The 27,391-nt window shown below is 36.7% G+C and overlaps 1 long non-coding RNA gene across 4 annotated transcripts in view; it reads left to right on the forward strand.

Moving 5' to 3' along the window:
* LOC141580821 (uncharacterized) overlaps window positions 1-27,391 on the forward strand; it is a 50,859-nt gene that overhangs the window by 10,882 nt on the left and 12,586 nt on the right. For 3 of the 4 annotated variants that reach the window (XR_012513173.1, XR_012513175.1, XR_012513172.1), the window contains exons 2-3: window positions 13,991-14,061; window positions 24,169-24,277. This is a non-coding gene — a long non-coding RNA (uncharacterized LOC141580821). Of the gene's footprint in view, window positions 1-13,990; window positions 14,062-24,168; window positions 24,278-26,630; window positions 26,982-27,391 lie in introns of those variants that run through there. The other variant, XR_012513174.1, reaches the window with a different exon arrangement.

A 27,391-nucleotide genomic window follows, 5' to 3' on the forward strand; every position in this document is an offset into this window, starting at 1 on the left:
TTTATTCTACTGTTGTCTGAGAGAATATCTGATATGATTTCAATTTTCTTTAATGTATTGAGACTTGTTCTATGGTCTATCATATGGTCTATCTTACAGACAGTTACATGCATTGATAAAGAGAATGTATATTCTGTGGTTGCTTGGTACAATGTTCTTTAAATATCTGTTAAGTCCATTTGTTCTAGGGTATAGTTTAAATCCACTGTTTCTTTGTTGACTTTCTGCCTTCATCACCTGTCTAGTGCTGTCAGCGGAGTATGCTATCACTATATTGTGTTGCTGTCTTCTCATTTCTTAGATCTAGTAATAATTGTTTTATAAATTTGGGAATTCCAGTATTAGGTACATATATATTTAGGATTGTGATATTTTCCTGTTGGACAAGGCCTTCTATCATTATGCAATGTCCCTTTCATCTTTTTAAACTGCTTCTACTTTAACATTTATTTTGTCTGATATAAGAATAACTACTTCTGCTCGCTTTTGGTGTTCATTTGCATGGAACATCTTTTTCCACCCCTTTACTTTCAGTTCATGTGAGTTCTATGTGTTAGATGAATCTCTTGAAGCCAGCAGATACTTGACTGGTGAATTCTTATCCACTCTGCAATTCTGTATGTTTAATGTGAAGCATTTAAGTCATTTACATTCAATGTTAGTATTCAGATGTGAGGTACTATTCAATTAATTGTGCTATTTGTTGCCTGAATACCTTGTTTTTAAAAATGTATTGTATTTTTGTTGTATAGGTTGATACGGTTGGCTCTGTCCCCACCCAGTTTTCACCTTGAATTGTAATAATCTCCACATGGCAAGGGCAGGGCCAGGTGGAGATAATTGAATCATGGGGTGGTGCTTCATGATAATGAATAAATCTCATGAGTTCTGATGGTTTTATAAAGAGCAGCCCCACACACAAACTGTCTCTTGCCTGCTGCCATGTAAGATGTGACTTTGCTCCTTTTTGGCTTCTACCATGATTGTGAGGCCTCCCCAGCCATGTGGAACTGTGAGCTAATTAAACCTCTTTCCTTTATAAATTACCCAGTCTTGGGTATGTCTTTATTAACAGCATGATAACAGACTAATACAGTAAATTGGTATCAGGACTGGGTTGCAGATCTAAAGATACCCATTAATGTGGAAGCAACTTTGGAATTGGATAACATGTGGAGATTGGAACAGTTTGGAGGGCTCAGAAGAAGACAGGAAAATATGGGAAAGTTTGGAATTTTCTAGAGACTTAAAGGGCTCTGAAGAAGACAGAAATATGTGGGAATGTTTGGAGCTTCTTAGAGACTTGTTGAATGGCTTTGATCAAAATGCTGACAGTGATATGGATAATAAGGTCCAGGCTGAGGTGGTCTCAGATGGAGATGAGAAACTTGTTGTAAACTGCAGTAAAGGTCACTCTTTCTGTGCAAAGTGACTGGCATTTTGCACCTGCCCTAGAGATTTGTGGAACTTTGAACTTGAGAGAGATGATTTAGGTTATCTGGTAGAAGAACTTTCTAAGCAGTGAAGTGTTCAAGAGGAAGTAGAGTATAAAAGTTTGGGAAATTTGCAGCCTGGCAATGCGATAGAAAAGAAAAACCCATTTTCTGGGGAGAAATTCAATCTGCCTGCATAAATATAAGTAATGAGTCACTGAATGTTAATTCAACAATGGGGAAAATATCTATAGGGCATGTTATAAACCTTCACAGAAGCCCCTCCTATAACAGGCATGGAGGCTTAGTGGGGAAGGATGGTTTTGTGGGTTAGGTGCAGGGCTCCCCTGCTCTATGCAGCCTTTGGACATGGTGGCCTATGTCCCAGGTGCTTTAGCTCCAGCTGTGGCTAAAAGGAGCCAACATAAAGATCAGGTCATTGCTTCAAAGGGTGCAAGCCCCACATCTTGGCAGCTTCCACATGTGTTGGTCCTGTGGTGGACAGAAGTCAAAAATTAAGGTTTGGGAACTTCAGCCTAGATACAGACAAGGTAAAGAAATACCTGGATGTCCAGGCAGAACTTTGCTCCATGTGCAGGGCTCTTATAAAGAACCTCTGCTAGTGCAAAAGAAAAATGTGGGGTCAGAGACTCCACACAGAGTCCCCACCGAGGCACTGCCTCATGGAGCTACAAGAAGAGGGCCACCATCCTCCAGACCCCAGAATGGTAAATCCACCAACAGCTTGCACTGTGTGCCTGGAGAAGCTGCAGACTCTCAACACCACCCATGAAATCAACCAAGAGAGAGGCTGCATCCTGAAAAGCCACAGAGGAGAGCTGCCCAAGGCCATGGGAGCCCCTCTCTTGCATCAGTGTGACCTGGATATGAGACATGGAGTCAAAGATCATTTTGAAGCTTTAAAATTTGACTGCCCCATTGGACTGTGGACTTGCATGGGGCCTGTAGCTCCTTTGTTTTAGCCAATTTCTCCCGGTTAGAATGGGTTTATTTACCAAATGCCCATACCCTCATTTTATCTAGGAAATAACTGACTTGCTTTTGATTTTGCAGACTCATAGGCAGAAGGGACTTGCCTTGTATCAGGGAGACTTTGGACTGTGAACTCTGGAGTTAATGCTGATATGAGTTAAGACTTTGAGTGACTGTTAGGAAGGCATGATTGGTTTTTGAACTATGAGGATATGATATTTGGATCAGGGGTGCAATGATATGGTCTGACTGTGTCCTCACCCAAATCTTTCCTTGAATTGTAATAATCCCCACATGGGAAGGGTGGGGCAAAGTGAAGATAATTGAATCATGGGGGTGGTTTCTCCCATACTATTCTCATGACTTCTCATGAGCTCTGATGGTTTCATGCACACACTCTCTCTTGTATGCAGCCATGTAAAATGTGACGTTGTTCTTCCTAGCCTTCCACCATGATTGTGAGGCCTCCCCAGTCATGTGGAACTGTGAGTTAATTAAACCTCTTTCCTTTATAAATCACCCAAGCTTGAGTATACCTGTATTAGCAGCATGCGAACAGATGAACACATAGGTCCTGTGAGATTCATGCTTTAAAGTGGTTCTATTTTGACATGTTTTCAGAATTTGTCCCAAGATTTAGAGCTCCTTTTAGCAGTTCTGGTAGTGTTGGCTTGATAATGGTGAATTCTCTCAGCATTTCTTTGTCCGAAAAAGACTGTATCTTTCCTTCATTTATGAAGCTTAGTTTCACTGGATACAAAATTCTTAGCTAATTGTTTTGTTTAAAGAGGGTGAAAATAGAGCCCCAATCCTTCTAGCTTTTAAGGTACCTGCTGTTAATCTAATAAGTTTTCCTTTATAGGTTACCTGGTGCTTTTGTCTCACATTTCTCAAAGTGTGTCCTTTATCTCTTGGAGTTGTGATTTTTTTTATGATATCTATTTCACTGAAGATTTCTCTTCTCATATCTTGTATCTTTATTTATGCCCTTAAGTTGGACTTCACCTTTCTCTGGTGGCTCCATGATTAGCTTAATAATCGACCTTCTGAATTCTTTTTCTGACAATTCAGAGATTTCTTCTTGTTTTGGATCCATTGGTGGTGAGCTAGTGTGATTTTGGTGGGCTACTAAAGAACCTTGTTTTGTCATATTATCAGAATTGTTTCTCTCGTTCCTCCTCATTTGGGTAGGCTATGCCAGAGGGAAAATCTGGCACTGACGGCTGCTGTTCAGATACTTTTGTCCCAAGGGGTGCTACCTTGATATAGTACTCTCCTCCTTTTTCTAGGGATGGAGCCTCCTGAGAACCAAACTGTAGTGATTATTTCTCTTCTGGAACTAGCCACCCAGTGGGGCTACAGGCTAGCACTGGGGGATGTCTGTATGAGTCCTTGATGTAAACCATCTTCAGGTCTCTCAGCCATGGATACCAGTATCTGCTCTGGTAGAGGCGGCAGGGGAATGAAATAAACTCTTCGAGGGTCCTTAGTTGTATTATTGTTTATTGCACTATTTTTGTGCTGGTTGGCCTCCTTTCAGGGGGTGGTGCTTTCAAAAAAGTCCAAACTATGGTAATATAGGACGGATTAGGCAGTGAAAGGGACCCTAGAACTCCCAAGAGAATATAACCTTTGTCTTCAGCTACCAGAGTGGGTAGAGAAGGGCCATCAGGTGGTGGCAAGGTTAGGTGTGTCTGAGCTCAGACTGTCCTTGTGTGGGGCTTGCTGCTGCTTTTGTTGGGGATGAGGGTGTGGTTCCAGGTCAATGGAGTTATGTTCCCAGGAAGATTTTGGCTGTCTCTTCTATGTCATGCACGTTATTAGGAAAGTGGGGAAAAGCTAGCAGTTACAGGCCTCATCTATCTCCCACACAAGCCAAAAGGCCAGTCTCAATCCCACCACGGCCCACCCCCAAATAGCACTGAGTTTGTTTCTAGGCAGTGGCTGAGCAGGGGTGAGACTTTGCCCCAAGCTACCAGCCGCCTGGCTGAGAAACTGAGCAGGACTTTCACACCTCCCTCTGCCTGTCCAGTCTGCAAACCAAATTCATGCCCTCTCCAAGTTCTGGCCAGAAACTTTGCATTCAGTTGGGATTGTCTGTTACAAAGTTCAGCTGGAGGGTTCCTTCTCCCTGTGGTCTTTTCATAGTTTTCTGGCAATTCTTTCCAAGGACGCCTGTGAGATAAGGCAGAAGTGGATTTCCTGGGGACCAAAAGAGCCCACAGAACTTTTCCCACTGCTTTCTCTACCCATGTATTTCACTTGACTTTCTAAAGTGACTCAGCTCCAGTAAAGTCAGAATCTTCTCATGGGATCTGGACCTTCAGGTTCCCCAGTGAGGGTGTGTGTTCTGAGGCAGATGATCCCCTACCATTTGCCACTTTCATGGTTTGGGCACTCACAGTATCCAGGGTCCTGCAGAAGCAATCCTCTTCCTTCAAAGGGTCTGTGGATTCTTTCAGCTTTCTTAATATATTCCTGCAGTAGTTCTTGGAGCAAAAGTTCACAATGTGAGTCTTCACACGCTGCTCTGTCTATCAGAGGGGGGAGCTGCAATTTAGTCCTACCTCCTAGCCATCGTTTTCTCCCTCCCCTTAACTCCCTTTGACTAGCCCTTTATTCTGGTCCCGCTTACTTTGCCTATTTTTGATGGTGTCCTGAAATATGTCCTTCTTTAAATATGTAATGACATAAGATGTTTTAGTTTCTTTTTGGAGAGAGGACATGTCATAGGCATATCAAGTCATGTTAGCATCAAGTGGTTCCATTATTTTCCTGTGTTTTTCTAACTGACTGGCAACAACTCCCAGGAAACTGGACAAGAATACTGGATGGTTGAGGAGGGAACTAGAAACTTACAGAAAATATGGGCATTCTGTCTCTGCTCTCTTAACCTCAGAGAAGTAGATGTTACAGAATATAAGATAAAAATTGATATTGACTCACTTTTACTTTACATACTAATGAAAAGGAAACACTGATTAAACTATGACACATTATTAATTAAAGATGAATCTTCATTTCAGAGTTAAAATTATACAAAAGATGTGCAACTCAGAATTAATAAATTACAGTACTGGCTTTTACTCCTTCTTACTGAGTTCCACATTCACTAAAATTGACGCAATACCTAAGGCACCATTTCTTAAGTAGATGTGGTACAGGAAGAGGATTTCAAAGGGCCAGAATGAGTCTTAGCCAGCTAGCTCAATATCCCACCTAGTACTTCTAATCTAGCTGCTTTGAATTAGTTAAATGCCCACTGATCCACTGATATTTTTGTCTAGAATTCTTTAATTTATAAAGAATCAACCTCTATGCTAAAACTTCACTTAATTCAGCCCATCTACATGAGGAACGTTTTGAGACTGTTGATGGATATATTCAATCACCTGTTGTGATGATGGTCCATATGAATGAGTATACATATATATCAAACCTCATCTAATTGTATGCTTAAAATATATGCAATTTATTTTAGGTCAATTATGTTGTTAAGGCTGTTTATAAAAAGAAATAATATTCAAGACTGGAAGGAAAAAGCAGCCCATATATTCCAATGAACTTCTTTAAGAGATGATAGTCAAGTGTAGAAGACAATCATATCAACAAATATTTACACTGCCATGGGAAGTTTGAAAGCACACTGGGGAGTCAGCCACTAGCTGGAAGATAATTATCTACATGTGGAATTTGAAGAAGTCAACCTAGAAAAAAAGATGTCTCTAATGTGACTTGAAGTTAGTTGATAATATAGGTAAATCAGCAAGCAGAAATAAAAAAGAATGAGCCTCTAAAAATTAGTTTTTGTTGGTTGGCTAGCTCACTGCATGTTAAAAAGAAATTTTTAATCACATCTACTCCACTATACCTTCTGCTTATAAGAGATGGTGAGTGACACATGGCCTTTTCACATGTGTATATATGTGTGTGTTTATATATATATATTTATATTATACATATAAATACATATCATAATATATACGGTATATTTACATATATATACATATATCCCCTAGGTGGTATATATCCCCTTTTCTTTTTCCAGATTTTATTATTTTTTGCTTTACAAATAAAGTGTGCATGATGATGAACTGTATAAAAGCATGAAACCTAGATGACAACATAACAGAAAATTATTACTGTCTAGTGAATTTTGCAATGGAAAATTGAGCAGATACATTTGGGCATGCTTCAAGGAGACACCTAATGCTAATTTTGAAGGTTGCCTTATGACTATGTGCTTAAAAGAGAACCTTGGGAAATTTTTTTTGAACTAGGTCCTGTGTCTCTTCAAAAGTTCTGTGTTATAACAACACAATTTCTTAAATACTTGAAAGCATATAATATTTATATGTAAACCTAGCAACTTGTTAGCAATACTACAGTATGGATTTAGTCACCAATGCTGTATTTAACATATAAATGTATTATTTCCTTGTAGCTATTCCCTTAGTGTTCGCAAAGTAGTTCTGAGCTCCAACTTCTGTTTACCTCGTTACTGCTGACAGGTCTGAGCATAAATACTGCCTTAGATTCCAAGCATTGCAGTCACAAAGTATCACAGACTGGGTGCTTTAAAATAATAGAAGTGTATTCTCTCACAGTTATAAAGTCCAAAAGTCTAAAATTAATGTGTCAGAGGGTTATGTTTCCTCTGAAGGCTCTAGGGAAGAATTCTTCCATGTCCTTTCCAGCTTCTGGTGGTTGTCAGTAATGCCTGACATTCCTTGGCTTGTAAATGCATCCCTCTAGTCTCACCTTCAAGCATCACATGGACTTCTCCCATGTGTATGTCTCTGCTCGATCACATGGCCTTCATATAAGAATACCAGTCAGGATTTAGGGTCTAACCTAATTTAGTATGACCTCATCTTAACTATTTGAATCTCCCAAGATCCACTTTCAAGAAAGATCATTCTGAGGTTCCAGGTGGACATTAATTTTAGAGGAACACCATTCAATTCAGTAAAGTCTACCTCTGCTCCCCATCCCCCACCAATTTACATGCATCCCACATATAAAATACATTCACCACATCTCAAAAGTATTCAGCCATTCTAGCATTAACCCTAATCCAAAATTTTATCTAAATACAAGCATAAAAAGTTCCAAATCAGGTCATCTAATAATTTAAATCTGGTATAGGTGATGGGCTATGGCTCATCCTGGGCAAAATTCCTCTTCCTCTATGAACCAGTGAAACTAGAAAATAAATAATCCACTTCCAAAATACAATGGTGGGACAGGCAGAAGATAGATTTTCCAGCTGAAAATAGAAAAATTAGAAGGAACATAGGGGTCACAGATCTCAAGCAAGCCCAAAATCCAGCATTCCATTAGGTTTCAAGGCCAAGAGTGACACTATGGTTCAATATCCTCTCCTCTGGGCCCTACAGGGCAGTCCCCACCCTCTTGATCATTTATTTGGAAGTCATTTTCTCAATTACAGTTTAAAATTACCAGTTTGGCCAGGCACAGTAGCTCACACCTATAATCCAAGCACTCTGAGAGGCTGAGGTGGGTGAATCGCTTGAGCTCAGAAGTTCAAGACCGGCCTGAACAACATAGTGAAACTCCATCTCTACCAAAAAAAAAAAAAAAGGGGTTAAAAAAATATCAGATATGGTGACATGTGCCAGTGGTACTAGCTATTCAGAGACAGGAGGCTGAGTTGAGAAGATTGTCTGAGACTGGTCGAGACTGCAATGAGCTATGATTGTGCCACTGCATTCCAGCCTGGTGACAGAGTAAGAAAGTGAGACTCTGCCTTAAAAAAAAAAAAAAAGGAAGAAGAAGAAAGAGGAGAATCTGGAGGAGGAGGAGAAAAAGAAATAGCATTAGTAATCAGAAAACTTTCCACAAAGAAAATCCTAGGACCAGATGTCATTAGTGGTATTTCTTCCAAATGTTTAAAAATCAATTAACCAATAGCCAATCCTTTAAAAATTCTTTCCCCTCCCTCAGAAAATACAGAAAAGGTATTAACACATTCCAATTCACTCTACAAAACCAAAATTACACTGATATGAAAAGTAGACAAAGTTATTATTTAAAAACTACTCAATATACTTCATGAATACAGGCACAAAAATCTACAACAAAATGCAAGCAAGCCAAATCCAGCAGGTTATGAAAATAATTATACACTATGACCAAGTAGTGTTTATTCAAGAAAAGCAAAGATGTGTTCAACACATGAAAATCAATCCATATAATACACCATGGTGGTAAGTAAAGGGCAAAAAAAAAGATCATCTCTAAAAAGGCACTTGACAAAATCCAACACCTTCTCATGATATAATCACTCAGCAACCTGGGAGCAGAAGAGAAATTCCTTAACTATAAGTGATCAAGGGCAGGGTCCTTCTCCTTATTTTCACTCAGCACCTAGAACTGTGCCTAGCATATAAAAGCTTTTAAAGAAGTATTTGCTGAATTAATAACTTAAAACCTGTCTTAATGCAATCTTGAAAATTATTCTTATCACCTACCCATTATTATATTAAGAATTCCTTAGATGGACTTTCTTATGCCTCTGAAAAGCCATAAAACTAATTAGTTTTAGTCCTCACATCTTTTAACTTCAGTTCTTCCTTCTTTTACATGGAGTATTTGGGGGTTTTGCCTCTCTAACAAAAGCATTCCTAATCAAATGATTAATTGGAAAAAAACTTTCAATAAAAAACCCCACATTTCCAGCTTTGTAATTTCCCTTAAGTATGTTTATTGAAAAAGCATCAAACATATACACAAAGCTTGATAACACAGAACATTTCCTCGGAGAAAATATTATTTTCAATAGGGTTTTTAAACATGTGTGTAAAAGATTAATAAGGCAAACTACTTCACCAGCCACATGGCATTATCCCTAAAGTGCATCTCCAGAAAAAGAGACATAATCTTTTCTAATAGAAGCATAAGAATTTTATACTGGTATTTTAAACATGACATCTCTTTCTGTAAAATGATTTTCCAGTTTATTGGAGAATTGGATGCAAACACACACATTAAGTGAAGCAGAGTAAAAGGCACCACTGTATATATAGATTTCCAATCAGAACGAGCAGTCTCTTATCTCTCAGCAGGAAATGTGTGAGATGAATTTCTCACTTATCCAATTAATTTATACTTTAGTCACCAGTAGCTTGGCCTACTTAGTGGTCTAAGGCTAGAATGAGTAATAATAATTCACACTTATGAAGGGCTTCAGAATATTAATTATTTAATCCACACTATATCATTGCATGATAATTCAGAATTATTGTATGTGCTTTTTAGGCTAGAGAAACTGATCTAAATCAATTAAAATCCATGCTAAAAGCAGAGTTCTTGGCCTTCAAGTTGGTGCTCAGTCCATTTTTGCATTGCCACTTCAGCCCTTTGGACTCTACGATGGGTTGATTAACCTCTCTTGCTTTGAATTTGTCCATAAAGTGGTGATAATAAGACTAACCTTACAGTAGTATATTGTGCAAATTAATTGATTTTTGGAAAGCACTTTCAGATCTATGGAAGAAAAGAATTAATTGTAAATATCTCAATTGATCTCAATGATAAATGATCATTTTTCATACCATTTATCAACAGGAATAGTACAGAGATATTGAATAATATATAAAGTGATGAAAAATTCTTTCCATCACTCAAAGAAAGAGCACTTGAAACTCCCACCTCCAGTCAGCCAACCATGACTCATTCATTGGAAAAGAAGCCAAGATTTATTCCTTTCTACAACTACCCAGACTAACATACATTTTCCAGTACAATGAGAATACTGGCTATTTCTAACAATATAGTCTCTCATTATGGGTTGTATTTTAAACAATATTCCAACTTCCGTGCAGTCTGAAATATAAGTTACGGCAAAATTTATTTTATTTGTATTTTGCAGTGCCTTGAATGGAGCTGTAGAACGTCTTTCTGGAAATAATATCTTATTAAGTATTATTATTAATGTATTTACTTAAACATTGTGTGGCTTCTATGAAAATGCTATCAACATTGTAGATCTTAAAGAAGAATTATTTTATTTTTGTGTATACTTTTTGAAGTGAGTTTTTCTACATAATAGTTCTATAAAGCATGCTGAACTTGATTCTGAAAAAAATACAACTAAGTTATTTCATCTTAAAACTGAAAATAAATAATTTAAGGACTTTTATTTCAGACATGAACCCAAAGTTGAAGCTCCAAAGCCATATAAACCTAGAATTATATGGTGATAAAACATTGGTGCTTAGTGCAAGAAATGAAATACTGAACCTTAAAATGTGTCTAAAGGATGGTTTGTAGCCATCTTCAATCAAAACTCAATACCCATTGATTTTTTTCCCAAAATGGGAGGCCCCATTCTCCTCTGAGTGGAGCTCTTCCCCCAATACTTAGTCTCCACATTTCCACCAATCATAAGTATACACTTAACACAGAACAATCTTTTAAAAGACACAAACTCTAATCAAATCAAGAGACACATTTAGGTCCTGGTTTGGAAAGGAAATAGCCATAATTATAATGTACAAATAGTGCTACTCGTATCTGTTAACCCAGTCCAGAATGTCAGTGAATTCTTTGTAAAGACAAATCCAGAAATTCAGAGTCCACCAGGGTATCCCAGATGTTAATACCTATCAGGATCTCATGTTAATACCTATCAGGATCTCATTTAATCTGCCCATATTCAATCCAATAGCCTCCTGAGTATAAAGATGTGTGTATATAAAGTGCATACATCATCTGTGTCTCTGCATGTGTGTGTGTGTATACAGGAGATAAAGTTCCAAAGTATATATAAGTATATATACATATATGTATGTGTATATATATATATATATGTTCCAAAGTATATATAAGTATATATACATATATGTATATATATATGTGTATATATATATAATATATATAAAATCCCATTTCAACCAACTTAGCAGAACATCATAAATAAATAAATAAAAAGAAATGCCCTGAATGATAACCTTATTTCACCCTTCTTCATGTAGTTATGAATTTATTCCCACCTTTATGTTGTGTATTAAGACAACACTGCTTTTCCATGTAAGCTGTCACAAAGGATTAAACATCATTTACATGTGCCTTTGGCATCATTTTTAAGTAAGGAAACTTTCCTTTTCAGAGTCAAGATTATCCAAACAAACAAAAATAATGGGACAATTCAAATTATGATCATTCAAAATTTCAACTTTGTGACAATTTGCATAAAATTAGTAAATAAAATATTTGTATGTGATTACTCAAAGTGTGTATTTGGTTTAACACAAGCTCAAGGTTAACATCCACTAGGAGGGTTATTATCAAAACAGGAAATATCAAGTGTTGGCAAAGATATTGAGAAAGTGGAACCCTCACACACTGCTGGTAAAAATGTGAAATGGAGTACCTTCCATGAAAAACAGTTTGTCAGTGCCTCAAAAAGTTAAAATTAGAATTACCATATGATCCAGAATTCCACACGTATGTATATACCCATAAGCAGGAACTAAAACAGATGCACGTATATCAATGTTCATATCAGAATTACTCACAATATCTATAAGGTACTGCACTAGTGAGTTCTCATGCCACTATTAAAGACATATCCAAGATAGGGTAATTTATAAAGGAAAGAAATTTAATTGACTCACAGTTCCACAAGGCTGGGGAAGCCTCATGAAACTTACAATCATGACAAAAGAGGAAGCAAACACGTCCTTCATGTGGTGGCAGCAAGAAGAATGAGAGTCGAGTGAAGGGAAAAGCCCCTTATAAAACCACTGGACCTTGTGAGAACTTATTCATTATCCCAAAAACAGCATGGGGGAAACTGCCCCCATGATTCAATTTCTTCCTTCCAGGTCCCTCTCACAGCACATGGCAATCATGGGAACTACCATTCGAGATGAGACCTGGTGGGGACACAACCAAATCATATCAGGTACCAATGCCTATTGCAATGTCAATCCCAATATCCATCAACAGAAGAATGAATAAACAATATGTGGTATTTTCCTACAATGGAATATTAGTCAACTATAAATAGGAATGAAATTCTAATACATGGATAAACCCTGAAAATATTTTGCTAAGTACAATAGTTACACCAAATGAAATAAACCAGACATGAAGGGACAAATATTGTATGATTCCACCTACAGGAGTGTCTCAGTTTATTCCTGCTACTATAACAAAATACTGTAGACTGGATTATTTATATAATATAAATTTATTTCTCACACTTATGGAGATTGAAAAGTCCAAGATGAAGGGGCTAGGATATCTGGTGTCTGGTGAGGGCTTGGTGTCTGCTTCAAAGAAGGCAACTTCTTACTGCCCCCTCACATGGAGAAAGGGCAAAAAGATGAAATTCTTCCCTTAAGCCCTTTTATAAGGGCACTAATCCCCTTTATGAAAGAAGAGCTTTTTTGATCCAATCAAAGGTTCCAACTCTTAATACTATTGCATTGGGGATTAAATTTCAATATAAATTTTGGAAGGACACAAACAGACAAACCATAGCAATAAGATACTGAGAAGAGGCAAATCCATAGAGACAGAAAATGGATGTTGCCAGGGGCTGAGATGGAGAGAGGAAAACGGGAGTTACTGTTTAATGGGTACAGGGTTTGTGTTTGAGAAAGTGTTCTGGAAATGAACAGTGATGATGGTTGTGCAACATTATGAAATTAATGCCACTACATTGTATACTTAAAACAGTTAAAATGATAAATATGATGTAATCTCATGTATGTTTTATCATAAGAAAGAGCTCAAGACTAATAGGAATTATTTTAGTACATTTGTTCAGAATCATTTGGTACCACTTGACCCATCATATTTTCATTGGGTCTTTAATTTATTATAGTACTGGGGTGTGCATGTGTGTGTGTACAGACACATAATGCTAACGTATGCACCTGCCTATAAGTCACAGTTTCTAAAAGTGGAAAAAGGTGTACCCAGTGTTCTAATTTATTAGATGAGGAAATAAACAAAATTTACCTTTGCAATTTTGCTTAAGTTTACAGCAAAATATCCTTCCTGAGGTTTATTAAACTCTAATCGTTTTCTTGAACGATTAGCAACAATTATCATTAAGCTTTAAGCATTTAACTGTGACTACTGCAATAAATCTTATTAAAATAACTGAAACATACTTTTTTGCATGTGGCAACCTGTCTCTGAATCACAACCATCTGTAAGTGGTGATTGCCTGGTGCACACAGATGGGAGTAAAACAACTATAAAGCTATACCATTCTTTAATCATCAGTTGGTACCAAACAAACTGAAATGTGAGTCAGATTATTTGCATTTGAAAGATTATATGATCACTGTAATTAGCAAATGCTCATCCGATTTCTGATATAAAATGTGTTATAGCTAACTGATTGAAAATAATGCTTGAACTATGCAGCCCCTCTTTCGAATATCTGACAGCCTATTAAAAAAATCATATGTTAACAATAGAGGAGCAGGTTTCAAGTTTTTGTAGCACACAATTCCTTTACAGATTTAAAATGATAGAAAAAAAGGAACAGAATAATTTATTCTTTCTGGCTTGCAACACAGAATCATGAAGACTCTCGGTCCATAACTTCAGGGCTACACTAAACTCCTGTCAGCCTACATCAGCTACAAAGGTGAGTATCTGCCCTGCCTGCATTTCCTTCAAGCAAGGAAAAAACAGATCCAAGTTACTCACAAAGCCCAAATCATTAAATAAGAATAAAGAAAGCCAAAAATCAAGGAGATTAATCTCTCCACGTGTCACCACATGTTGGCTATTAAGATCTACCTCTATTGTGTTAGACAACAGACACTAGAAAAAGATTTTAGCACTGCATCATGACAAAGAGCACTGAGTTTGGAGATGGACAAGCTTTACTATCAATTGTGTGTGCTAATTCCAGGACAGGTTAGCTGGGTCAAATTACTTAAGGCTTTTTTTTTTTTTTTTGAGATGGAGTCTTGCTCTGTCACTCAGGCTGGAGTGCTGTGGTGTGATCTCACCTCACTGCAACCTTTATCTCCCAGATTCAAGCAATTCTCCTGCCTTGGCCTCCCAAGTAGCTGATACTACAGGCACCTGCCATCACGCCTGGCTAATTTTTGTATTTTAGTAGAGATAAGGTTTCACAATATTGGCCAGGCTGGTCTTGAACTTCTGACCTCAAGTGATCCACCAGCATCCCAAAGTGCTGGGACTACAGCCATGAGCCACCGTGCCTGGCATACTTAACATTTTAAAGCCTCAGATTCCTCATCTGTAAAACAGAGAGAATAAGATTCACACACAAATACATGCAGACACACACACACACACACACACACACACACACACACACACACACCCTGTATTCCTGTAAGGTAATCAAAGAAGGTACTTAGCACAATTGCACGTAAGAAGCATTCAATCCATTTGTGTTAAACGAATAAGTACTATGACAAGAGGTAATAGCTGCCTTAACATCTAAGTGAGTAATTTTCTCTGTAGGCCTTTTTCAATCTTGCTTAATTTCAGAGAATTTGTTACTTTGACAAGGGTTCATTTAGTAATTAAAAACATCTATTGAGATAGAGTCAGACTGCCTAGGCTTAAATCCTGCTTCTGCTTTCTATTAGCTGTGTGACTTTGGCAAGATACTTAACTTTTCTGTGCTTATTTTCACTCATGTATAAAGTGTGAATAATGGTAATCCACTCATAATATTGCTGGGAGTATTAAATGAGTCAATATGTCTAAGTTGTTTAGAACAATGCCAGACATCTCTAACAGTTTAATTAATATCAATTAGCTGCTATTCATACATGAGCTGATTACACACTATATAACAGACGACAGGCATAGTCTTTGACCTCACAGAGCTTACAGAATGCTGGGGACACAGACACTAAAAAGCAAGTACAAAAAACACATAATTGCAAATTGAAAGAAAAGAGAATGAAAGAGAAACCTGAACATAATCAGGGCTGACCTAATTTAAGCTTATTATTTCATGCCAGGTTCTTCATCCATAAAAATCTCAAAATGTTACCTATATGAGAGTTATCTATATGATAGTTGTAGGAAATACATGAGCATCATAATGCAAAGCCCCCTAGTGAAAGAAAAACCTCCATACATGTGCATTTCTTTCTTCCCTTCCCTCCATGGTGTCTGACTGTTTTGATAAGAACGTGCCTTTTTTACTGTTTGTCTGAAGTTTATTATTATTATTATTATTATTATTTGCTGGGAAAAGTTTCTTAACCTCAAATGACCCCATTCTTTGAGACGCCAGATGCTGAAGAATATTAAAATTATATTTAAAGCAATGTTACATTCAAATTAAGATGTATTTTCTGCTAGATTACATTTTTAAAAGACAGTCATCACATATTATATACACTTAGATATGAAATGACTGCATTTACATTTGAACCAAAATAAAAGATGAAAGTGGTTAATGAAGTTCTAATTCATTGCCTTGAATGTTTTTAGCCTACTACATCCAAATTATTTTTTTAAATAACTATCACTAGAAAGGCTAATGCAGAGCAGATGACACCCCAAATATTTGTAATAGGTCACATGAACACCACTGCGACATCTCAACAATTGACTATAATAGATTTAAGGGGGAATGATAGGCTGTCTTGACATTTAAATAGATAATATTTTCTATTAAATCTTTTTTTAAAAAACCTTGATTAACACCAGAAATATTTCTCACTTTACCAAAAGAAACCCTCATTAAGGAAATTTTCACTGAGTTACATACAATATGCTCATCTGTGCACCATGAACTTGTTTTTACTCTATATTCAAAGCTGTATGTTTATTTCTCTGTTCTAGTTCAGTTCTAAAAGCCAAAAATATGAAACAGATGTGGTGACTTTCTGTGTACTGTGAAGCACAATTATGCTTCTTTGAATTGCTTAGGCTAAACAGTTGCCCTCCCTAGAGCATATCGAAACTATTTGAGATTCTTTACAGCCAAGAATCCAGCTTGCTACCTGTCAGGAACTAGAATTGGCAGTCCACAGCTGGTTGATTGCAATGGATCCTCTGTACTGTCCTCCTCACTGAAGCCTAGGAAACATAAAAAAATATATAAACTTCAGCTACACGGGTATACTGTTTTATCCTTAAGTACTTGAGCCTTTTAATAGTGCATTTCAAGGTCCCCCTTATGCACCAATTTAACTGCATTCAGTAAAGCAGTTCAATTTGTCCTGCTTCTGAATTCACAGACAACATGAGCTAAGAGCATACAATGAAAATCTTCCAAGTTACTTGTTTCAGTCATGACTTCTTCAAACTGATGTCTACCAGATTAGCCTGTTTCAGAAGCGCATAATGTTGATTTTTCTTTTGCTAAGAATAGTTTTAAAACATGTGGAAATTGCTATAATTGAAGAGAAAGCTTTAAACAAATGGCAATTTTGTTCTCAAAAGGGAAACTTTCTTCAGGCTGTAGGAGGTGAGGAAAGGAAGTTTCCTTTTCTTCTAAAATGAGTGAATGCTGAAAATAATGGCATTCATAGACTCCTTCATTGATTTGTCAGTTTACAACTTCAAAAGGATTTTGAACAAAAGTTAGAGGTAGATACACCATATAGGAACATTTCCCGAGTGCCATGCTCATGAGGGTTATAAATTTAATACAAATAAGCAGATCAGTAGCCCCATAAGGCACATATTTTTCATCAAAGGAAACAATGTACTACCATTCATTCATTCAGCATGCGTTTATTTAATGAGTTTATTTAATGCATTTATTTAATGCATTTATTTAGAGACCTAGGCATTATGCTATAATGAACACTGAGGATACCGAAATAAAAATACTAAGTATGTGCATCAAAATGTTCATATGGAGAGGGGAAAAAGACATTTAAAAGACATGTAACACACAAATATAATATTCTTACCACTAATGAGAACTCATTTCCCTTTGCAGTCAGGTCTCTAGATCTTGGGATAATAGAAATGAAGATAGGGAAGGCAGAGACATTTGGCCTACATAATCTTAGGAGATTTTATTATTATTTATATCTAAGAGTCAGGACACGTTTTCAGATCAATTCCCAAATTGCAATGACTTCTCTAGTCTCCTCCCACCAATTTCATCATTCTCTCAACATACTGCTCATGCAAAGTTAAGAGGGTGAGAGGAAATATAATCAGGAGGGCTCTTTCCTTTTTCTTTTTATCCCATGAGGTGTCTTACCCTATCTAGTCATTTCCAGTTTTATTGACATATTGTGGTCCTTTTTAACCATTTAGCAACACTGAAGAGATAATCTGGTGTTTTTCCCCCTCAACATCACTGCTGGATATTATGCAGGCTATTGTCCCTGTATCCCAGACCCCACCCTCTATTCTCAATGCTTTTTAGTGTACCAGGCCCATAAAGAGAGGTCTCTTGTTCATGTGAATTGACTAAGATGAGGTTGTGCATGCTCAGAGCATAGGAGACACCAATACACAATGTGGTGACTATATCCTGTGGCCAGTCATGGCCTACATCAAGGAAAAGGACAGCTGCCATAATTTAGGTTTTGGATTGTTGTATCCCAAGCAGAGAACAGAGTGATTTCAGTACCGGCTCTTCACTAACTCAGCTCTTACCTACAACAGGGACCATTACTTTGCAGTAGAATACAGAAAGACTGATTCCTGCCTCCCTCCAGTCACATCACCTCAAATCTTTCTGTCTTATATCTATACTAAGTCCTTGAACTTAGATACAAATAATTAATGCATCTGTCCTGTGGTTGCGGATTATGGGTTAAAGTAGAATATTCGCTGAGAAAAAGTCCTTGTAGAACAAGTGAGTGAATCGTGAAGGAATCCATAGATGCCAATCAATAAAATGGTAAACTATGCTTATTTAAACTGAGCTGTGCAAAGAGTTCTGAATTTGGAAGCATATTCGTTGCACAATGTATTCTACTGCCTTAAGATTCAGCAAAGTAAGAATGGAGAAAGTTTGCCTCTTTTCTTAGTCTACCATATTAATATTACATTTGAACAAATAGGTATTATACTGTACTATAATTACTATGATAATAATATATTAAAAGTATGACAGGAACAAAGAGGAAAAGAGCCCCTAAGCCTACTTAAAGCAGTTGATAAAGGCTCCAGCTAAGATTATGCTACACTTAATCTGAGACAAGTTTGCCAGGGACAAAAGCAGGCAGAGAGAACACTGCAGACTGAGACAACAGCCTGTGCAAAAGCCCGGCAGCCTGAAACTACCTGCGAGCCTGGGACATGTTACTGGGATCTGAATCAAGGAATACAAGACGTAAGGCATATCGGCATGTATAGTGTTTGAACTTATCATTAGACACCATGGTGTCATTCATGGTTTTAAACAGTGGTGTAATGCGATCAGATAGAAAGCAGATGATAGGAAGAATCATTTTCATACACAAGTGCTACTACAAATAATTCTCTGTGTGTATAAATATACAATCCTGTATATGCATAATTTGCATCACAAGCTGTTAGGTGCATTTCTCTCGGAGAAGTTTGGAAACAGTAACTTACCAATTGAATAGACAAGGTAGAGAGACTATGGAAATATGCTGAACAGCTTCTACAGAAATCTCCAATTACAATGAACTTTAATTATTCAAGAATAAAAAATGTTATTTGAATTTCAGGATTCTGAACTTTCAATGTCACTGCTACATAAGCTGAAAAAGGTAGTGTTTTTAAAATAGAAAAGGAAAAAAAATCTTTCAAATTGTAAAAATGATAATTATTTAACATAATGTTTCCCACCCCCATAATAGTTTCTCCTAAAATGTGCAATTGCATAGAATAATTTATATACAAATATGTAGATGTATACAAACTGAAATGCCAAACATTGAAAAGAAACTCAAATGAGTGGGCATTTACATATGGAATAGAGCTTATAAGAAACTGTATTTTTGTGATAATGAGATGTTTTCCAAGCTCTCCTTCATTCTGGAAATTTACTCAGAGACAAGTCCATATTTCCATAAGACAACAGAGAAATGCAAAAAGCAGACTTACAAATCTGAAAAGACAAGAGCTCACTTAAGAAACAGCCCTTGTGCAACTTCTAGTTCAATGATGGGTCAAAGAGTGGGATGAAAATTCTCAAGACACAGAAAGCAGAAAAATGCTTCAGTAAACATTTGGCTGATTTAGGTTATATGTTATATCAAGCCCCATGAAACTTTAAATAAATTTAGACAACTTTCTTGTTTTGGAACATTCTAAGAAAATCATTAACTATCTACCACAATCACAGAAAATAAAGAGAAAAAAAAAATTCTATCTCCACAATATTTAGGAAATAAGTGCTTATGATCTACAGAGCCTGAGTAACAAACAACAAGGCAATGATTGTATTTTCCAATTTTTCTGGGGACTACCACATTTTTAAAAATCAAGATGTAACCAACTGCCAAGTTAGAAAGATGGCGTCATCTCTTTTCTTTGAGACAGCGTCTCACTCTGTCACCAGGCTGGAGTGCAGTGGCGCAATCTTGGCTCACTGCAACCTCTGCCTCCTGGGTTCAAATGATTCTCTTGCCTCAGCCTCCCGAGTAGCTGAGACTACAGGTATGTGCCACCATACCCAGCTATTTTTTTTTTCAGTAGAGATGGTATTTCACCATATTGGCCAGGATGGTCTTGATCTCTTGACCTCATGATCCACCTGCCTTGGCCTTCTAAAGTGCTGGGATTACAGGGGTGAGCCACCACACCTGAGTCTCCCTCTACTGCCCAGGCTGGAGTGCAATGGCGTGATCTTGGCTCACTGCAACCTCTACCTCCCAGACTCAAGCAATTCTCCTGCCTCAGCCTCCCAAGTAGCCGGGATTACAGGTGCCTACCACCATGCCTGGCTAATTTTTGTATTTTTAGTAGAGATGGAGTTTTGCCATGTTGGCCAGGCTGGTCTCGAACTCCTGACCTCAAGTGATCTGCCTGCCTCAGCTTCCCAAAGTGCTGGGATTACAGGAATGAGCCACTGTACCCAGCAAAAGATGATGCCTTCTCAGGAGGACTTCACCTTATTTAATGAAAACAAGAAAAAATGATTTAAAGCTTTACACTATTTCCAAAAAGAAAAGTAAGTATATCAATTACAAAAGTATTTAACTTATAATCTAAAAGCTATATGCAAATTCCTGACTTAATTAGCCAAGCTTCTGTCAGTTACAGAGAACAAAAACCTAACTCAAACCAGCATAAAACAAAGAAGAATGTATCACCTCATACGACTAAATTGTGTGTTGAATCGAGTTGCTCTAATCAATTTATCAGAACAGTGTTTCTCCACATCTTAACTCTGTTTTCTTCTGTGTCAGCTTTATTGTCAAATATGCCTTCCCGATGCAGAGAGTGGGATGGCCATAAATAACTCAGTAACTCAAGTGGAAAGGAAATATCTCTTTCCTAGTAATTTTTCTGAACTCTCAAAACTGGCTTAGATTTGGAAAGCTTGAATAATATGCCCACCTCTGAATTATGTGATCCCTCCAAGAGATCACCTGCCCACCACTAGAGCCATGGTGAGTTTAGTGCTTTTGGGCATAATGACCAAGAATGAAGGATGGGTAGTTCCCCCAAAGAAGTAATGAGCAGAAAAATAAATGTTTGTACTTCACAGACAAAATTCATCATATACTTCTGAGTTATTTTGTGTATTCACTTTTAACAACATAATGTTTCATAGTTTAAATATATTGCCTTATCTGTAGGGGCAGGTACTCTATTTATGTTCTGTCCAATGTCCTAAAGCCAAGGGAACTATGGCAACTCTTACATTACTAGCAGAAATTATCAAGTATGTTTCTTGGCCCCAGACAATTCCATGTATTTCCACCTTTCTTTATATTTGAATGTTATCAGGCTAAAATATCCTTCCAAGACAGTCTGTTATAGAGGGGTAAAGAGCAGAGTTACACACAGATAACTACAGCTAGGCTACTACAGATATTTCAAAAATCTGCATAATAGCAGAAAAATAAGAGGCCTGGGATAAAGCCCTATAAGCAAAAAAAATAGATAACATAAATCTTAAAATCCTAGGAAGTCAATAGAGTCTGGAAAGTAAAACTAGAAAGACAGGGTCCAGGATCTGGGAATTCAGAGGTTTAATAAGGACCAGTACAGGAAGCAGAAAACTGTGGGTCTTAAGAAGAGGATATTCTTTGCAGTCTTTTAAAATTGCTGTTGAATGGTGAATATTGAAAGACAAGATCTCACCAACTACAGGTATGTTTCCATTCAGAAGTCTGAATAGGGTCCCCATGTGCCTTTTGATCCTATTTGAAGAAAAAGAACTAGGGCTTTGCAAGCTTCAAATGGCCGAGACAAGGTGGCCCAAACAAGTCAATCCTAATCATCATGCCTCAAATTTTTAAAAAATTCCCCTTTTCACACATTTCTATTTCTGGCACATTGAAAGATATGGTTGGAGGCCACATTGATTGGTACTTCCCTAAATCACAGGTAATGTGTAGCATGGCCAGGGTTACTGGCAGACCCCCAATTGGCTCAACCACAGGTCTTCTCAGTAATCACCCTTCTAGGAGGTCATGTGACTTGGGAGTCGGTCACAGTTAAACTCTAGCACTAAATATCGTTGCTACTTATATCAGAAATTGAGTGTGGTAGAAGTAAGCAAAGAAATAGAATTGAAAACTAAGAATTCTATTTAAAACTCTGACTGCCTTAAATAAAGGACTGGGATAGCTGTGCAAGTACTGCTAATGATGGTAAGTCAATGACAATACTATTTGATATGGTTTGACTGTGTCCCACCCAAATCTCATCTTGAATTATAGCTCCCATAATTCCCATGCATTGTGTGAGGACCCAGTGGAAGATAATTGAATCACAGGGGTAGTTTCCCCCATGCTGTTCTGATGGTATTGAATAAGTCTCATGAGATCTGATGGCTTTATAAGGGGTTTCCCCTTTCACTTGGTTTTCATTCTCTCTTGCCTGCCACCATGTAAAATGTGCCTTTTTATCTTCCACCATGATTGGGAGGCCTCCCCAGCCAGGTGGAACTGTTTGAGTCCATTAAATCTCTTTTTCTTTATAAATTACCTAGTCTCAGGTATGTCTTTATCAGCAGTGTGAGGACAGACTAATACACCAATTTATAGTCATTTATTAATTTTGTAAACTTTTGCTAAACATCTATAATGTTCCAGGTACTGTGCTAAGTGCTAACATAATGAACATACACACAAGTTGGCAAATATATCATCAGTGTTATTAATAAAAGCATGAAAATATGATAATAACTACAAAGGAACATAGGAGAATCCTTGACAACATTTGAACCAAGTATAAAGACAAGTAGGTATTTGTCCACTTGAAAGAAATAACAGAAGAGCATTGCTGGCAGAAGAAAAAGCACTCATAAAAGCACACAGGACATAATATATTTGGTAAATAAACAGAGTTCAGTGTTATTGGAGCATGAGTGGGAGGAGACCAGCAAGCTGTAGAAGCTGATAAATGCCAGATTGCAAGGAGCAGTGTATATCAAATTAAGGCTGTTTGAAATGTGCACTTGCACTGAGCCAGAAGGCTTTTACTTAACAAAAGTGAAGTAAGATTATATTTTTGAGTAATATAACAGTTTCAACAGTGTGGAGAAAGACCAGAGTGGATAGAGAGTAGGAAGTAAGCAATCGACCATACAAGAAATAATGAAATAGTGGAACAGAGAGAAACTCAATTAGAAAGATAGAATCAGTGTGATTTGGTAACCAATTGAGAATAACGGTAGAAAGAGCAGAAATAATTGATAGTTTATCCAAAACTTCTAACTCTGAAAAGAAAGAAAAAAAAAGGAAAATGCTTAATCAAGCTTCAGGTCACAGAAGGTAAAGCGCTGTGTCTAAGACACCAAATCCACGAGCCTCTTCTGCCTTGGCATACCAGTGGACTGCATTTTCCAAATTCCTTCAGTTAGCTGAGTCCTAAAACAAGCACAATTTTGAACTACCTCTCAGATTTTAAGACAGTTGAATAGGCATTTTGTTTGAGAAATTTGAAGGTCAGGAGAAATATCAGATTTACAGATGGGATTGAGGACTAACATATGATTGGAACTGAAAATGAGTGGAAAATTCCTGCTAGACCATCACACGAGACCCCATTGCAAGGCACCAACTATTTATTTGATGATATTATTCCCGTAAGATTTATACATAAGATTAAGGAACCTTGAAAATACAACAGGATATATGATACTGAAAAAACAACAGGCCAGGTGTGGTGGCACATGCCTGTAATCCTAGAACTTTGGGAGGTGAAGGTGAGCGGACTGCTTGAGCCCAGGAGTTCAATACCAGTTGGGCAATGTGAAGAGACCCCATTGCTACAAAAATAATAATAATAATATAAAAATTAGCCAGGCGTGGTTTTGTGTGCCTGTACTCCAACTACTCAGAAGCTGAGGTGGAAGGATAGATTGAGCCTAGGAGGTCAAGGCTGCAGTGAGCTATGACAGCGAGATGCTGTCTCAAAAAAATACAATAAAAGAATAATAACAGCAAGAAATATCAAACACTGTCATTTCTCTATCATCTGTGATCAGATGTAGGCAATGTGAAAGGTAAGGTGGGAAGTAGCTAATGTTGTTTTTTTCCAGCCTATGATCACATAGCACATATGTACAGCTTATTTTCTTCATTATAATGACCTACTAAATAAAAGCTCAGATACTATCATATTTATTTCTTTATAGTCTACAACTGTGCAAAAAGAGTTTGAGGCATCCTAAACACTACATTCTGCAACTTACGAAAATTTTACCCAACTGTTGAAGAACTATATTTGTACCTACATAAAAACATGTAAGTAAACAGTGCATACAAATAGTACTTTTATATTTTAAATGTTTGGAATATGCATTAATCTACTGTCTTACTTCTCTGAGACTTGTGAACAGAATAAGAGAAAATGAAATATATATATGTTGAAATGGAATTTCTGGGAAAAATGTGACATTCTACTAACATTTAGAAATGTTTCCTTTAATTCCTAGCAGGATATTTTAGTCAAACTTTAAAGGTTAAATAAATTTGTGCCCAAACAGCTTTATTTTGCATTATTACTTTATGAAATAAAAGTGCCCCTACCTAAAACAGTCCTCCTAACAGCAGAATAATACTAACCCTACACCAGAAATTATTCCATGGATGTCGTAAAAATATAAAGAGAAAAGAAATTACTGATACTTTAGCCATCTCTTGCTTCATTCTTTATTTGACTATTTCCCATTTAAATACTGACCAAGTTTGCCTTCATTTAGTATCAGAAAGCCTGCAGGGAAAAAATTATAAAGGTGTCTGAATTATTTATTTTAAAACTTTGAAGGCATGTGAAGCATCTCCTATATTTTATAGACTTTGAATGGATCAGTGTCAACTACTAGAAATGTAGACTCAATGATCCTATAAGCCCAAATGGCCATTCTGTACCCAAATGAAAAATGTCACGTGAGTTCTTTGGCCTTGGAGAATCTAACCCAGAACTGGCTTATTTATGGAGATTACATGCTTTAGTCACTAATAAATCTTACAACCATAATCTATGAAGAAACTGACTTTATTTATATTAACTTACGGAAGTCAGTGATGGCTGTGAGGTGAGCTGCGTAGAAAGCACTCTGTAAATCCAACTCTATTAGATAAGCCTTTTAAGAACATTTTTCTCTTAGCAACAGAAGGAATGGTACTTCAGTTTAGATTTTATTTCCTTATGGAACATATTCTAGTGGTAAAAATCACTTTGAATATTTTGTGACTCTGAAATGTAATAATTAAAACATAATCTGTTCCTTAGAAACTCTAAATTTTTCTAAATTTGAGATACACAACTGGGATGTCTCAAACTAAATTTAGATTACCTAAAGGGTAAATCCAAATCTTTTTGGAAAATTGATGCATGCACCCACTATAGCTATATGACATGAGAGCATAACCTAAATATAATACCTAGCTGCAGATTCAACAAACATTTATATCATAAAATGTAAGGCACATCTAAATCATACATTTTAAAAAAGTCTTAATTTCTTTGAAAGTACAATTTGATTCATCTTTTTCAACTTTGGAGCTTTCTAATTCAAGATGGCAGACTGTACAAATATTCACTGTCCTTTTTTCCTAAAATCACATTAAAATAATGGACATATAAACAGGAGGGACTAGATGTTAAATAGCACTAAGAAAGGAGAGCCATCAGAAGACCAGAAAATTTTAGCAATTTTGTAGGAAAAATGGGATGACATAGCACATGCTAAAAAGCCACGGGAGAAGACTTCAGGAGAGGCTGAAGCCATTTTAATGGCAGAGTACCAGGGAGGTGCCAAATTTGGAGTGAAAAAGAATAGGGAACAGCACAACACTGCGGGACTGTAATTAGGGAGATAAATTTAAAGGACTTTGCATGGACCAGCCAATCAGTGAGCTCTTCCCTCAAGCCTTCCTCCTTCTTCTCAGATGGAGTACCAGGCATTTACCACCGGATAAGACCATAGAAATCCTTTTTATTTTTTTAATTCCTGTTGTTTCAGTAATTTTTAAATCCAAAAGTATAAAAATACCAATTTATGCAAGCCAAAGTTGTAGACCTAGGTTGTCAACAGTTAAACTTGGGGTGAACATAATACTTGATTCCACAATTTAAGCATTCATACTGAAGTTATTGATCACTTAGTTGAACTCCTTTTCCTCCCAATGTTGAATGTTTCCATCTCTTTACACATGCTCATTCATATTAATTTTAGTTATGAAACATGTTTCCTTTCTCAGAAATAAAGTGGTCTTTATGAATCAAATAGTCAGTTGTATCTGACCAATTTTCCTATAATTATGATCTACTGACTTGGCTTATTGATGTGATTTAAAATAACTATTTTTTAATCAGTATTTTATTATAAATAGCAGGGGTTATAAAAATTAGCAGTTTTGTCTTTCAGACACCACAAATAAATTCTGCCTATATCATTACTTCTAAGATACACCATTTTATTTTTCATGGAAACATGCTTGAAATCCAGGTATATCTTACGATAAATGGTATCATGTAGTTTCACTCAGTCAGGAGCTGGGGGGACATAGTATCTGCCACTGCTTGCTCATGAACTTACTTGGTTGTTATCCCAGAGGTATGACTAGACACAAAAATCTTTCGACATTTCAGGTAGCAAACTATTCAAGAATAGTTCCAGGAAGGATTATGAGACTTTATGGTTGACTGAAAATTTCCTATTGATACCTGCTGTCAAGAACACAGAAGCAAAGTGTCATTATCAAAACCTGCTGAAGAGATGTCAGTGGCTTGGAAGCAAATCGCTGAGATAATTACTACAGCACACTTCTAGAAAGGTTGTGTCACCGGTGTCCTTAATAGTAAAAAGGGCCAAATTGTATAGAAAATAATTGATACTGATGACTTTGAGTCAATGGTTCAGAAGACTTAGACTCAGAATGGGAAGAAATTTTAATTATCTCTTAATTTATTTTGCTTACATTTGCCTTTTTATGTATGCACAAAAAAATAGTACCTTATGTCTAACCAAATCTAATATTCTAAGCTATAAGAAAAATTTGTGCTAGGGTATAACTGGCAGTGAATTTTTTTCTTGGTTGTATGAAAAATAATGGTACATCTTATACTCAAATCTATTCTAGATTTCATGAGATACAGTTGCTATTTTTTCAAATAAATTTACCTGATTTACCATTTTTGGAATGAATTGTTGGACCCTCTTTTAATTAATGTTTATTGGACACCTGTAGCTACTGAACTGGGTTCCTTGTCTACCTACTTAGTTATTCTAATCTCTCCTAAATTCTTCATTATATTCCTGCTATCATTACATTTTTTTCCTCCGGAATTGTATGGCTCCCTAACTAGTTTTTATTCCCTCTTTCCTGATTACAGATCAAAACAAGTACCTA

Source organism: Saimiri boliviensis, chromosome 1, assembly GCF_048565385.1.
Source record: "Saimiri boliviensis isolate mSaiBol1 chromosome 1, mSaiBol1.pri, whole genome shotgun sequence".
NCBI lineage: Eukaryota > Metazoa > Chordata > Mammalia > Primates > Cebidae > Saimiri > Saimiri boliviensis.